Below are 12190 nucleotides of genomic sequence, written 5' to 3'. Positions count from 1 at the left end.
TCATTGTTCCAAAGCATAATTAACCTTGTGAATGCACTGGTACTATTCTTGAGCTGTCAAAGAGACACTGCCAAGGCTAGAACTAAAGGCCAAACACAAAAATAAACTCCTCTTGCCTAAGTGACTCTCAATATAGTATTTCAGCAGTCAACAGGTCACAGACCCATTTGATTTACCAATAACATTACAGATAAGGTCAATGAGTTGATCAGGTATTAGAAATGATACTTTTTGAAGACAATTGTACCGCTCTCTCAAAGAATGTGATTATAAAATAAGAAAACATAATGAAAAGTTTAATTAGGCTCATGAAAATCAAGAGACAGTAGAAAACGTCTCTACAACAAAACAGGGAGACTGAAAGGAGTTTAAGAACTCTCTATCCTTGAGAAGTCAATCACACACAAGTGGAAACTGCAAGGTCAACGCTTCTGGCCTGGCTGCCCTGCACTCTTAAGACTGTGTCACACGAAGTCATTTGGATTAAATTTCTGTTACAAATGCAAATTGAAAATTACATCATCTCACGCAAATTCTCTGATACATGAAGCAATTCAAACACAATTGAAATTGCATGCAACATCCAATCCTGTCATACATCACATCATGGTTTTATAAATTATTTGTTTATCAAACCGGTTGGTAATTGTAACAGCATTGATATAGACAAAATGCTGGATGTACAATTTAGCTATCTAGCCAAAACGTTGCCTATTTGCCTTTCTTTTTTTTCAAGCTAGCTGGCTAGCGTTAGTCTCCCATGCTAGCAACGAGATAAGCTAGCTAGCTAGTGCAGTTCATGTTGGACAATTTCAGTTGAAACTGTACAGCGAAAGGTCTGGGTTCACTTATAAAATGCTATTTATTGACTGCCAGTGTCACGTCCTGACCATAGTGAGTGGTTATTTTCTATGATAGAGTGGCCAGGGCGTGACAGGGGGTGTTTGTCTGTTTTTGTATGTCTATGTTCAGTTTCTAGTTTTGCATTTCTATGTTGGTGTTGTTTGGCATGACCTCCAATTAGAGGCAGCAGGTTGTCGCTGTCTCTAATTGGAGGTCCTATTTAAGTTGATGTTTGTCCCACATATGTTTGTGGGTGATTATTCGTTGTGAGTGTATTTGATCCTCCTGCATCACGGTTTGTTGTTTTGTGTATATTTTGAAGTGTTTAATTGTTCCATTCGGTTTCACTGGTTAAATAAATATGTGGAACTACGAAAACGCTGCATCTTGGTCCGCTCCTTCTAACAGCTGTGACAGCCAGACCATGTACATAAATCATGACTAGACATGATGTCTAGAATTTTTGATACGTTTCCCATGTCTCGTCTGTCGCAGTTTTTACCAGCACTGACAGCTGTGTATGACGAGTCATAGTTTTTACCAGCACTGACAGCTGTGTATGACGAGTCATGTCAACTTTTTTCTGCTCATTGATTGGACATTGCATTCATCCAGTTGCAGGAAATAGGATAGATTTGTATCTCTTGCGGTCCAATACAATTAGGTTGCAGGCAATTTTGTGAGGGTGACACGCGAAGCAACCCAGATGCAACTTTGTTTCAAGCAACATCAATTGCATCCAGATTGCTTTGTGTGACTTCGGATTTAGAAAAAAATGGTTCAAAAAGGGTTCTTCGGCTGTCCCCATAGGATAACCCTTTTTGGTTCCATGTATAACCCTTTTGGGGTCCATGTAAAACCCAAAAGGGTTCTACCTGCAACCAAAAAGGGTTCTTCAAAGGGTTCTCCTACGGGGATAGCCGAACCTTTAAGGTTCTAGATGGAACCTTTTTTTCTAAGAGTGTGTTGCCACATTTTCCATGATTTCCATTTATAAATAATTGGGTGTTTGGATCAGCAATTTCATTTTGATATACCAAATAACTGATGGACACAGTAATATTTCAGTAGTGAAATGAGGTTTATTGGATTGACAGAAAATGTGCAATATGCATCAAAACCAAATTAGACAGGTGCATAAATTTGGGCACCCCAATAGAAAAATCACATCAATATTTTGTAGAGCCTCCTTTTGCTAAAATAACAGCCTCTAGACGCTTCCTATAGCCTCTAATGAGTGTCTGGATTCTGGATGAAGGTATTTTGGACCATTCCTCCTTACAAAACATCTCCAGTTCAGTTAGGTTTGATGGTTGCTGAGCATGGACAGCCCGCTTCAAATCATCCCACAGATTCTCAATGATATTCAGGTCTGGGGACTGGGATGGCCATTCCAGAACATTGTACTTGTTCCTCTGCATAAATGCCCGGGTAGATTTTGAGCAGTGTTTTGGGTCGTTGTCTTGTTGAAATATCCAGCCCCGGCGTAACTTCAATTTTGTCACTGATTCTTCAACATTATTCCCAAGAATCTGCTGATATTGAGTGGAATCCATGCGACCCTCAACTTTAACAAGATTCCCAGTACCGGCACTGGCCACACAGCCCCACAGCATGATGGAACCCCCACCAAATCTTACTGTGGGTAGGAAGTGTTTTTCTTGGAACGCTGTGTTCTTTTACCGCCATGCATAACGTCCCTTGTTATGACCAAATAACAATCTTTGTTTCATCAGTCCACAGCACCTTATTCCAAAATGAAGTTGGCTTGTCCAAATGTGCGTTTGCATACCTCAAGCGACTCTGTTTGTGGCGTGTGTGCAGAAAAGCCTTCTTCCGCATCACTCTCCCATACAGCTTCTCCTTGAGCAAAGTGTGCTGAATTGTTGAACGATGCACAGTGACACCATCTGCAGCAAGATGATGTTGTAGGTCTTTGGAGGTGGTCTGTGGGCTGTTTTTGACCATCCTCACCATCCTTCGCAGTAGACACTGACAGCTTACATCTCTGCGATAGCTTTTTGAAGCCTTCCTCTAAACCATAATGTTGAACAATCTTTGTTTTCAGGTCATTTGAGAGTTGTTTTGAGGCCCCCATGTTGCCACTCTTCAGAGGAGAGTCAAAGAGAACAACAACTTGCAATTGGCCACCTTAAATACCTTTTCTCATGATTGGATGCACTTGTCTATGAAGCTCAACGCTTAATGAGCCAATTAATCAGTGCTAAGTAGTTACAGGTATTCAAATCAATGGAAAGACAAGGGTGCCCAAATTTTTGCATTGCCTATTTTTCACATCTGATTTAATTTCATACAACTTAATATTGCTACATTAAAAATCTTTGTCTGGACAATACCCCAGTACTCAGCTTTTATTAGAAAAGCACAGTAGCCTACAGCCAGGGAACCCTAGGGGCACGAAGGAGGCAGGTAATGGGGCAGGGGATACTAGCCTGAACCCATGTCCTACAGCCCTCCCAGCCTCTGGGTACATTGTGGGGGATGCAGTCTTCCCTTTGCATAGATTAAGCCCTTCTGGCTAAGGTCAGAGAGAGAGAGAAGAGAGAGAGAAGAGAAAGAGAAGAGAGAGAGATGAGAGAGAAGAGAGAGAGAGAGAGAGAGAGAGGGAGAGAGAGGGCCAGGGACATAGAGCCATCAGTAGGATTAGGATCCTGATCTGCGGGCTGACTGATGGGATTGCTGGAGCTGAAGTAGTAGCAAGTGTATTACTCCACAAGGAACATCTGTCAACTAGCAGCTTGACATATTAATGTTTCTCCTGTAGATGTCAATGTTACCAAGACAACATAACACATCATTGAGAACTGTGCTTATTTAACATGGGAAGTGCTTGCTACCACGACTGCAAATTGTAACTCCAGACCCCAAAACGAGGAAATTAAAGATTTCCTCTCCTGTTGTTTCCTTCAGATAAGGCTTTATTTTTGACGTTTTTGTGTGCTCCTCATAAATCAGAAAACCTAAAATAGAGTTTGTTTTCCCAGAAACAACACAAAGCCAATTTTAACAACTAGGCCTACAGGTCTCTTAGTAACTAATGAACGTCAGTAGACCCCATGGACACAAATATAGTCTGGTCTCTATCCTTGAAAAGTCAATCATACACAAGTGGAAACCGCAAGGTCAACGCACACACCTTATTGTGAGTTCTGTATATTTCATAGACCCAACCGAAACCGTGAATTACGTACTCTCTATACTCCAGCCCATTGATATGCAAGAGGACTGATGAAGGCATGAGAGGCCTGTCTGTCTCTATAGGGAATACATTATGCATCAAGATACACACAACAGTAAAAGTGACTGTTGTTACTATACCATGACAACAATAGTTGCTAGTGATAGAGGAATCACAAAAGGATATTGAGGGGTAAGCACATTGATATATCTCCTTAGTTACTAGTCTATGGCCTGTTTTATTGTCAATAAAAATATATCTCAATTTAGGAGTTTTCCATGTGTGACTGTGAACAGGCTTAGACGTCAATAAAGCATTTCCTGTAATAAGGATCACTAACCATTAGAGGGGGCACTTGCAACATTTTCAAATGACAGTAGAAAGGCAATACAGAGAGTGCTTTAGCCTACAATACAAATTAATTGTACATTCATATAATATGCTGTCTGAAAACACACACACACACACACACACACAATATGCTGTCTGAAAACACACACACACACACACACACACACACACACACACACACACACACACACACACACACACACACACACAGGCCCCATGGACATGGAGGGCATCACACATACAGATGTCGAATCTTAATTTGACCCCTTTCGTCGCAGTAGGAAAATAATCCTGCTGAAGGAGGATTTGAATATCTGAATAAAAATGTAGAATCGCCACCAGGGGGCAGCTGGAAGCTCAGCATAAAAATGAACAAGACCCTGTCTTTCAAAGATAATTCGAAAAAGAAACATAACTTCACAAATCTTCATTGCAAATGGTTTAAACACTGTTTCCCATGCTTGTTACACTAACCATAAACCAATGAACATGCACCTGTGGAACGGTCGTTAAGACACTAACAGCTATTAAGGTCACAGTTAGGACACTAAAGAGGCCTTTCTACTGACTGAAAAACACCAAAAGAGAGATGGCCAGGGTCCCCATATGCGTGAATGTGCCTTAGGCACGCTGCAAGGAGGCATGAATCCTGTAGATGTGGCCAGGGGAATAAATTGCTATGTCCGAACTGTGCGACGCCTAAGACAGCGCTACAGGGAGACAGGATGGACAGCTGATCGTCCTCGCAGTGGCAGACCACGTGTAACAACACCTGCACAGGATCGGGACATCCGAACATCACACCTGCAGGACAGGTACAGGATGGCAACAACAACTGCCCGAGTTACACCAGGAACGCACAATCCTTCCATCAGTGCTCAGACTGTCTGCAATAGGCTGAGAGAGGCTGGACTGAGGGCTTGTAGGCCTGTTGTAAGGCAGGTCCTCACCAGACATCACCGGCAGCAACGTCGCCTATGCGCACAAACCCACCGTCGCTGGACCAGACAGGACTGGCAAAAAGTGCTCTTCACTGACGAGTCATGGTTTTGTCTCACCAGGGGGGATGGTCGCGTTTATTGTCGAAAAAATTAGCGTTACACCGAGGCCTGTACTCTGGAGCGGGATCGATAGGGAGGTGGAGGGTCCGTCATGGTCTGGGGCGGTGTGTCACAGCATCATCGGACTGAGCTTGTTGTCATTGCAGGCAATCCAAACGTTGTGCTTTACAGGGAAGACATCCTCCCCCCTCATGTGGTACCCTTCCTGCAGACTCATCCTAACATGACCCTCCAGCATGACAATGCCACCAGCCATACTGCTCGTTCTGTGCATGATTTCCTCCAAGACAGGAATGTCAGTGTTCTGCCATGGCCAGCGAAGAGCCCGGATCTCAATCCCATTGAGCACGTCTGGGACCTCTTGGATCGGAGGGTGAGGGCTATGGCCATTCCCCCCAGAAATGTCCGGGAACTTGCAGGTGCCTTGGTGGAAGAGTGGGCTAACATCTCACAGCAAGAACAGGAAAATCTGGTGCAGTCCATGAGGAGGAGATGATCTGCAGTACCTAATGCAGCTGGTGGCCACACCAGATACTGACTGTTACTTTTGATTTTGACCCCCCCCCCCCTTTGTTCAGGGACACATTATTACATTTCTGTTAGTCACATGTCTGTCAAACTTGTCCAGTTTATGTCTCAGTTGTTGAATCTTGTTCATACAAATATTGTTCATACAAATATTTACAAATAAACGCAGTTGACAGTGAGAGGACATTTTTTTTTGCTGGGTTTACATTGTACCTTATGTAGGCTACATACAGGCTACAGCGCATCTCTCGTGGATTCTTATCTGGATTATTTTAAATTGACATATTTGTAGGGAGTAGATGTATTTGTTGAAGGCAAGCAATACACAAAATAAATGATGGGTTTCGTCAGTGCCTGTTTGGTCCAGACACACATATGCCAGAGTAGGAATGGGTTTGAACCCGGCCCACTGTCCTTTAACTCATGGATGAACGTACATTTTTTATGCATTAATTCCGTGTGGTTACAGGGTTAATTCAGAAACGTCTCAAAGGTTAAGAGTTTAGGCATTCATTCCGAGTGTTTAAGGTTAGGGCTATGGTTTGGGGAAGGCTTAAAACAAAATGATTTAAAACGATGCGCCTATATTTCATCAGTATTCATAGCATTCTTAGTACTTGCTCAAGTATTGTGAACTGCTGTAGTGCAGTGGTCTAAGCAGCACGCACTGGCTCAGAACCTCAAGAGTTTCTGCCCTACATTAGGCCCACAAGTTAATTGCATTTATTTCGATGTTTTCAAGAAATAAAACAAATAGTCTGATCATTTTGTCTTTGGATAGGCTCAAATGCATAAACTTCTTGACAGCTTTACTGAATAAAAAATGAAATCCACACAATACTCCACCAAATCCACTCAATCCACACCAAAGACCAGAACTACACTTGCTCGTAGAACATCTCATTCCAAAATCTTGGGCATTAATATGGAGTTGGTCCTTCCTTTGCTGCTATAACAGCCTCTACTTTTCTGGGAAGCCTTTCCACTAGATGTTGGAACATTGCTGCGGGGACTTGCTTCCATTCAGCCACAAGAGTATTCGTGAGGTCGGGGCACTGATGTTGGGCGATTAGGCCTGGCTCGCAGTCGGCGTTCCAATTCATTCCAAAGGTATTCGATGGGGTTGAGGTCAGGGCTCTTTGCAGGCCAATCAAGTTCTTCCACAGTGATCTCGACAAACCATTTCTATATGAACCATGCTTTGTGCACGGGGGCATTGTCATGCTAGAACAGGAAAGGGCCTTCCCCAAACTGTTGCCACGAAGTTGGAAGCACAGAATCGTCTAGAATGCCATTGTATGGTGTAGCGTTAAGATTTCCCTTCACTGGAACTAAGGGGCCTAGCCCGACCCATGAAAAACAGCCCAAGATAATTGTTCCTCCTCCACCAAACTCTACAGTTGGCACTATGCATTGGGGCAGGTAGCGTTCTCCTGGCATCGGCCATACCCAGATTCATCCGTCAGACTGCCAGATGGTGAAGCGTGATTCATCACCCCAGAGAATGCTTTTCCACTGCTCCAGAGTCCAATGGCAGCGAGCTTTATATCACTCCAGCCCACGCTTGGCATTGTGCATGGTGATCTTAGGCTTCTGTGCGGCTACTCGGCCATGGAAACCCATTTCATGAAGCTCTCAACGAACAGTTCTTGTGCTGACGTTGCTTCAAGAAGCAGTTTGGAACTTGGTATTGAGTTTTGCAACCGAGGACAGACAATTTTTCCGCGCTACAGCACTCGGCAGACCCGTTCTGTGAGGTTGTGTGGCCTACCACTTTGCAGCTGAGCAGTTGTTGCTCCTAGACATTTCCACTTCACAATAATAGCACTTACAGTTGACCGGGGCAGCTCTAGCAGGGCAGAAATGTTACAAACTGAATTATTGGAAAGGTGTCATCCTATGGTGGTGCCAAGTTGAAAGTGACTGAGCTCACCAGTAAGGCCATGCTACTGCCAGTGTTTGTCTATGGAGATTGCATGGCTCTGTGCTCGATTTTATACACCTGTCAGCAACAGATGTGGCTGAAATAGCCAAATCCACTAATTTAAAGGGGTGTCCACATACTTTTGTATGTACAGTATAGTCTATATTGGCAAATTCTACATAGCCTAACTATAAAACATGGACGAGCATCCACACTGGAGGAAAGTTTATCGTTCAACAGTAGGCTTACGTCTGTCAATCAACTGATGACCCAAATCAGCCAGGGAAACATAGTAGCCTATTATCAGTTTTCACTCCTTTCATTATGTGAGAATGGATAGGCTAATGGGTAGTCAGAATGTAGCCTGTTGGAATATAATCAAATAACAAGGGCCCTATTGCAACCATCAATGGCACTAGATCATCGCCAGCTGATGTCTCGTTAACCCATCAATATGCGCTAAATTCCCCCGCACAGCTGATCTCAATTGGAACCATTATTACCTCATTACTGCTCCCTGAATGATGACGTCGGTATTACCTTAGTCCTGCATGCAATCAAAGTATTTGAAGATTTTTGGTAAGCATTCCATACAATAAAAATAAAGTATTTCATAGTTTACCTCAGCAAATCTACTGTGGCATTTTACCCTACTTTGCATGAACGGAAACTAATGTTGGTGTAACCTCCTGTTAATATTTTATTTGTTTCCTATTTATGTTATCCAAAAGTGTATGGTATGGTCATTTCTCATCAAGATCAGGAGTAAAATATTCCTAGACTGTCCATATTTGAAATGTGTAAATAAATCAAGTCAATCAATTGAGTGCTTTGTGCCAGAAGGGTGTGGGCCAGAATCAAACACAAACGGTAAACCTATATGTGTAAGCTAAAGCCAGCGGCCCTAACCACTAGACCACCCCAGGCCACAATTTTGGCCTTATGATATACTTCACACTTGTATGTCGTAGCCTAGTGGAGACCAATATCCATCTGGTTTGATTAAGCTATATAAAACTATGGTTATTGATGTGTATGCCAGCATTTCAGATAAATTTTTGTACATATTAATGTTGCAGTAATAGGACCTATCCCTAGCGTTTGAGCAAACGAGAGAGCAGAGATTATTTTGCTAGCAAGCCCTGATCCCAATGACTCGACTGTCCCCACATGGAGAAAGAAAACTGCTATTTTTCAGGGACTCATGAGGCTCATTTGAATTTCCTGCAACAAAAGAGTGACCAAGTGAAGATCTGACATCGGTACAGCTAGGGACTCTAGGGACCATGCGAGTCAGACTTCTCTGTGACCACATGCATTATCTGGGCTATAGGTGTAAGTCTGAGACCCATCATTAGACAGTAATTACACATGTCAATGACAAACATTAATTGCATGCCAATTAACATAGGAGCTGTTCAATACCTATGTATCTGCTTTGAAAACAATGGTCAAAATTATCCCCAAAAATATGAAAAATGGCACATACAGTTTGTTGTTTGATATACAGTACCATTCAAAAGTTTGGACACACCTAGTCATTCCAGGGCTTTTCTTTATTTTTACTATTTTCTACATTGTAGAATAATAATGAAGACATCAAAACTATGGATTAACACACATGGAATCATGTAGTAACCAAAAAGGTGTTAAACAAATCAAAATATATTTTATATTTTAAATTCTTCAAAGCAGCCACCCTTTGCCTCCGCATGTGAGCTTCACCCCCGTGAAGCTTGGGGGAGGAGGTGTGATGGTGAGGGGGTGCTTTGCTGGTGAAACTGTCAGTGATTAATTTAGAATTTGTTTTTCAACTGGACAATGACCCAACACACCTCCAGGCTGTGTAAGGGCTATTTGACCAAGAAGGAGAGTGATGGAGTGCTGCATCAGATAACCTGGCCTCCACAATCACCTGACCTCAACCCAATTGAGATGATTTTGGATGAGTTGGACCACAGAGTGAAGGAAATGCAAATGTGGGAACTCCTTCAAGACTGTTGGAAAAGCATTCCAGGTGAAGCTGGTTGAGAGAATGCCAAGCGTGTGCAACACTGTCATCAAGGCAAAGGGTGGCTACTTTGAAGAATCTAAAATCTAAAATATATTTAGATTTGTTTAACACTTTTTTTGGTTCCTACATGATTCCGTATATGTTATTTGGGGCGGCTGGTAGCCTAGTGGTTAGAGCACTGGACTAGCAACCGAAAGGTTGCAAGATCGAATCCCTGAGCTGACAAGGAAACAAATCTGTCATTCTGCCCCTGAACGGAGATAACCCACTGTTCCCAGGCTGTCATTGAAGATAAGAATTTGTTCTTAACTGATTTGCCTAGTAAAATAAATGTAATAATTTTGATGTCTTCTCTATTATTCTACAATGTAGAAAATAGTAAAAAAAAATAATGAAAAACCCTTGAATGAGTAGGTGTGTCCAAGCTTTTGACTGGTACTGTACTTCAGCAGCAAAAAACAGACAGTGGAATGTTTACAAACTCCATTATGCGAATAATATGTGACCCGATTCAGGAAACTAGGTGTATGTCACACGTAATTGTTTTTATTAAAATACATTTTTTGGCAAAAATGCCTTCTCAAAAATTTGAACTTTCATGTACCTTAATAGCAAACTTGTATGCCATCTGTAAATACGAATAAAATGGTTAAATTACGAGCCTTGTTGGTTAAGCCACAGAAAAAGTGAGCAACCTTCCCACTAGCCATGATTGGCTGAGATAATGAGTGGGATGGACATGCCGAGGGAGGAGTTCAGATTGGTCTGCCATATAGAAGGCTTCTGTCTATTTGAGCTTGTCAGTCTGTGTTGGTAATCCTGATGAATGTGGCTTTTTTTAAAAATGTATTGTGTTATGGAGCTGCATAAGTGTTGCTCTCCACTTTCTGGAGGATCAAGTTTTGAAATCAGTGGAATTAGAGTATGATAGCTAAAGAGATGGAGAAAACACCTGTCTCCAGATTACATCTTCAAATTAAGGGCAACCGTGGTATGTCATTCCTGACAGGGAGACGCGTCCATCATGCATGATGATGTATGCAGGTAAGATAGTCTAGCATTAGCTAGCTACATTTTCAGATATTACACGTTCCTAATTTTGACAGAAAGTGGTTTAATTTCAAGCTAAAGTGTACTGTTAGCTAGCTAGCTAAAGTTTGCTGGCTGGCTCCCTAGCTGATGTTATTATTCGTTTCCCAGAGCCGTTTGCTATTCTTGTTAGAGCCTAATGTTAGTTAGCTAACATTGAACCTGGTTGCTTAGCTCCCAGCACTGTGGCATTGTTGGCACTTTGTTCATTGTTGTTTAGCTAGCTAACGTTAGCTGGCTGGCTTGTTAGCTAACGTTACGTGACATGTGTGAACTTACACTTTGTTTACCTAGCTAGGTTCATTGTTTACCTAGCTAGCTATATGTCTTATTAAGCTAAAGTGTTCTGTTAGCTAGCTAGCTAACGTTAGCTGGCTGGCTTTTGAGCTGACGTTATTATTTGTTTACCAGAGCCATTTGCTTTTCTATTTAGAGCCTAATGTTAGCTAGCTAACATCGAACCTGGTTGGTTAGCTACCAGCACTGTGGCATTGTTGGCACCGTTCATTGTTGTTTAACTAGCTAACGTTAGCTGGCTGGCTCGTTAGCTAACATTACGTGACGTGTGTACAATACCCGTTGAATACGGCCAGTGTCAGTAAATGTCTGCAAAAAAGCGTAATGAAATTGTTGCTAGCAGAGCTGGTTAGGCTGTTTTCATGTTATCCAGAGGTAAACAAATTATCGTCCAGAGTGTCAAGTGTGTGCTCCAAGTGTGAAACGAGATGGGGGGGGGGGGTTAAAGCTTAAGAGGGTGTGAACGATGCTGAATGGGTATAGACAAATAAGAGCTCTTCACTAGATACCAAATCATTCAAAGGCCATTTTCTCAAAAGTGAGTTTATAAGTTGATCAACTTTCAAAGCAGAATTACTTTCCCATTGTTCCTCAAATGCAGTGTATGATATACCATTTTGTAGCTCTGAGTCTTTTTCCAATGTAAAAAACACAATTACACATTTTGTTACATAAGACTGAATCCAGGTGGTGAGTCACATATGTGCTGGTACAAGGATCAGTCTGTATCATTATCCTACTTACTAACCAGCTACGAGGTGTTTTATTCCACAATTGTAAATATGTTCTAAGGTCAGTGAAATACAAACCAATGTGTATTTTCTAATTAAATATGTAAGCTGAAGAAGAACAACTAAAACTGAATTACTATTATCAGATGGGTT

The 12190-nt window shown here is 42.0% G+C and overlaps 1 protein-coding gene across 4 annotated transcripts in view; it reads right to left on the bottom strand.

The window, feature by feature from the left end:
• Nucleotides 1–12190, bottom strand: part of prkg1b (protein kinase cGMP-dependent 1b) — a 161155-nt gene that overhangs the window by 9990 nt on the left and 138975 nt on the right. The window lies entirely within an intron of this gene.

Source organism: Salmo salar, chromosome ssa28 (assembly GCF_905237065.1).
Source record: "Salmo salar chromosome ssa28, Ssal_v3.1, whole genome shotgun sequence".
Classification (NCBI taxonomy): Eukaryota; Metazoa; Chordata; class Actinopteri; order Salmoniformes; family Salmonidae; genus Salmo; species Salmo salar.
Note: the sequence above shows the minus strand (reverse complement) of the source record. Positions and strands in the feature narration are given on the sequence as shown.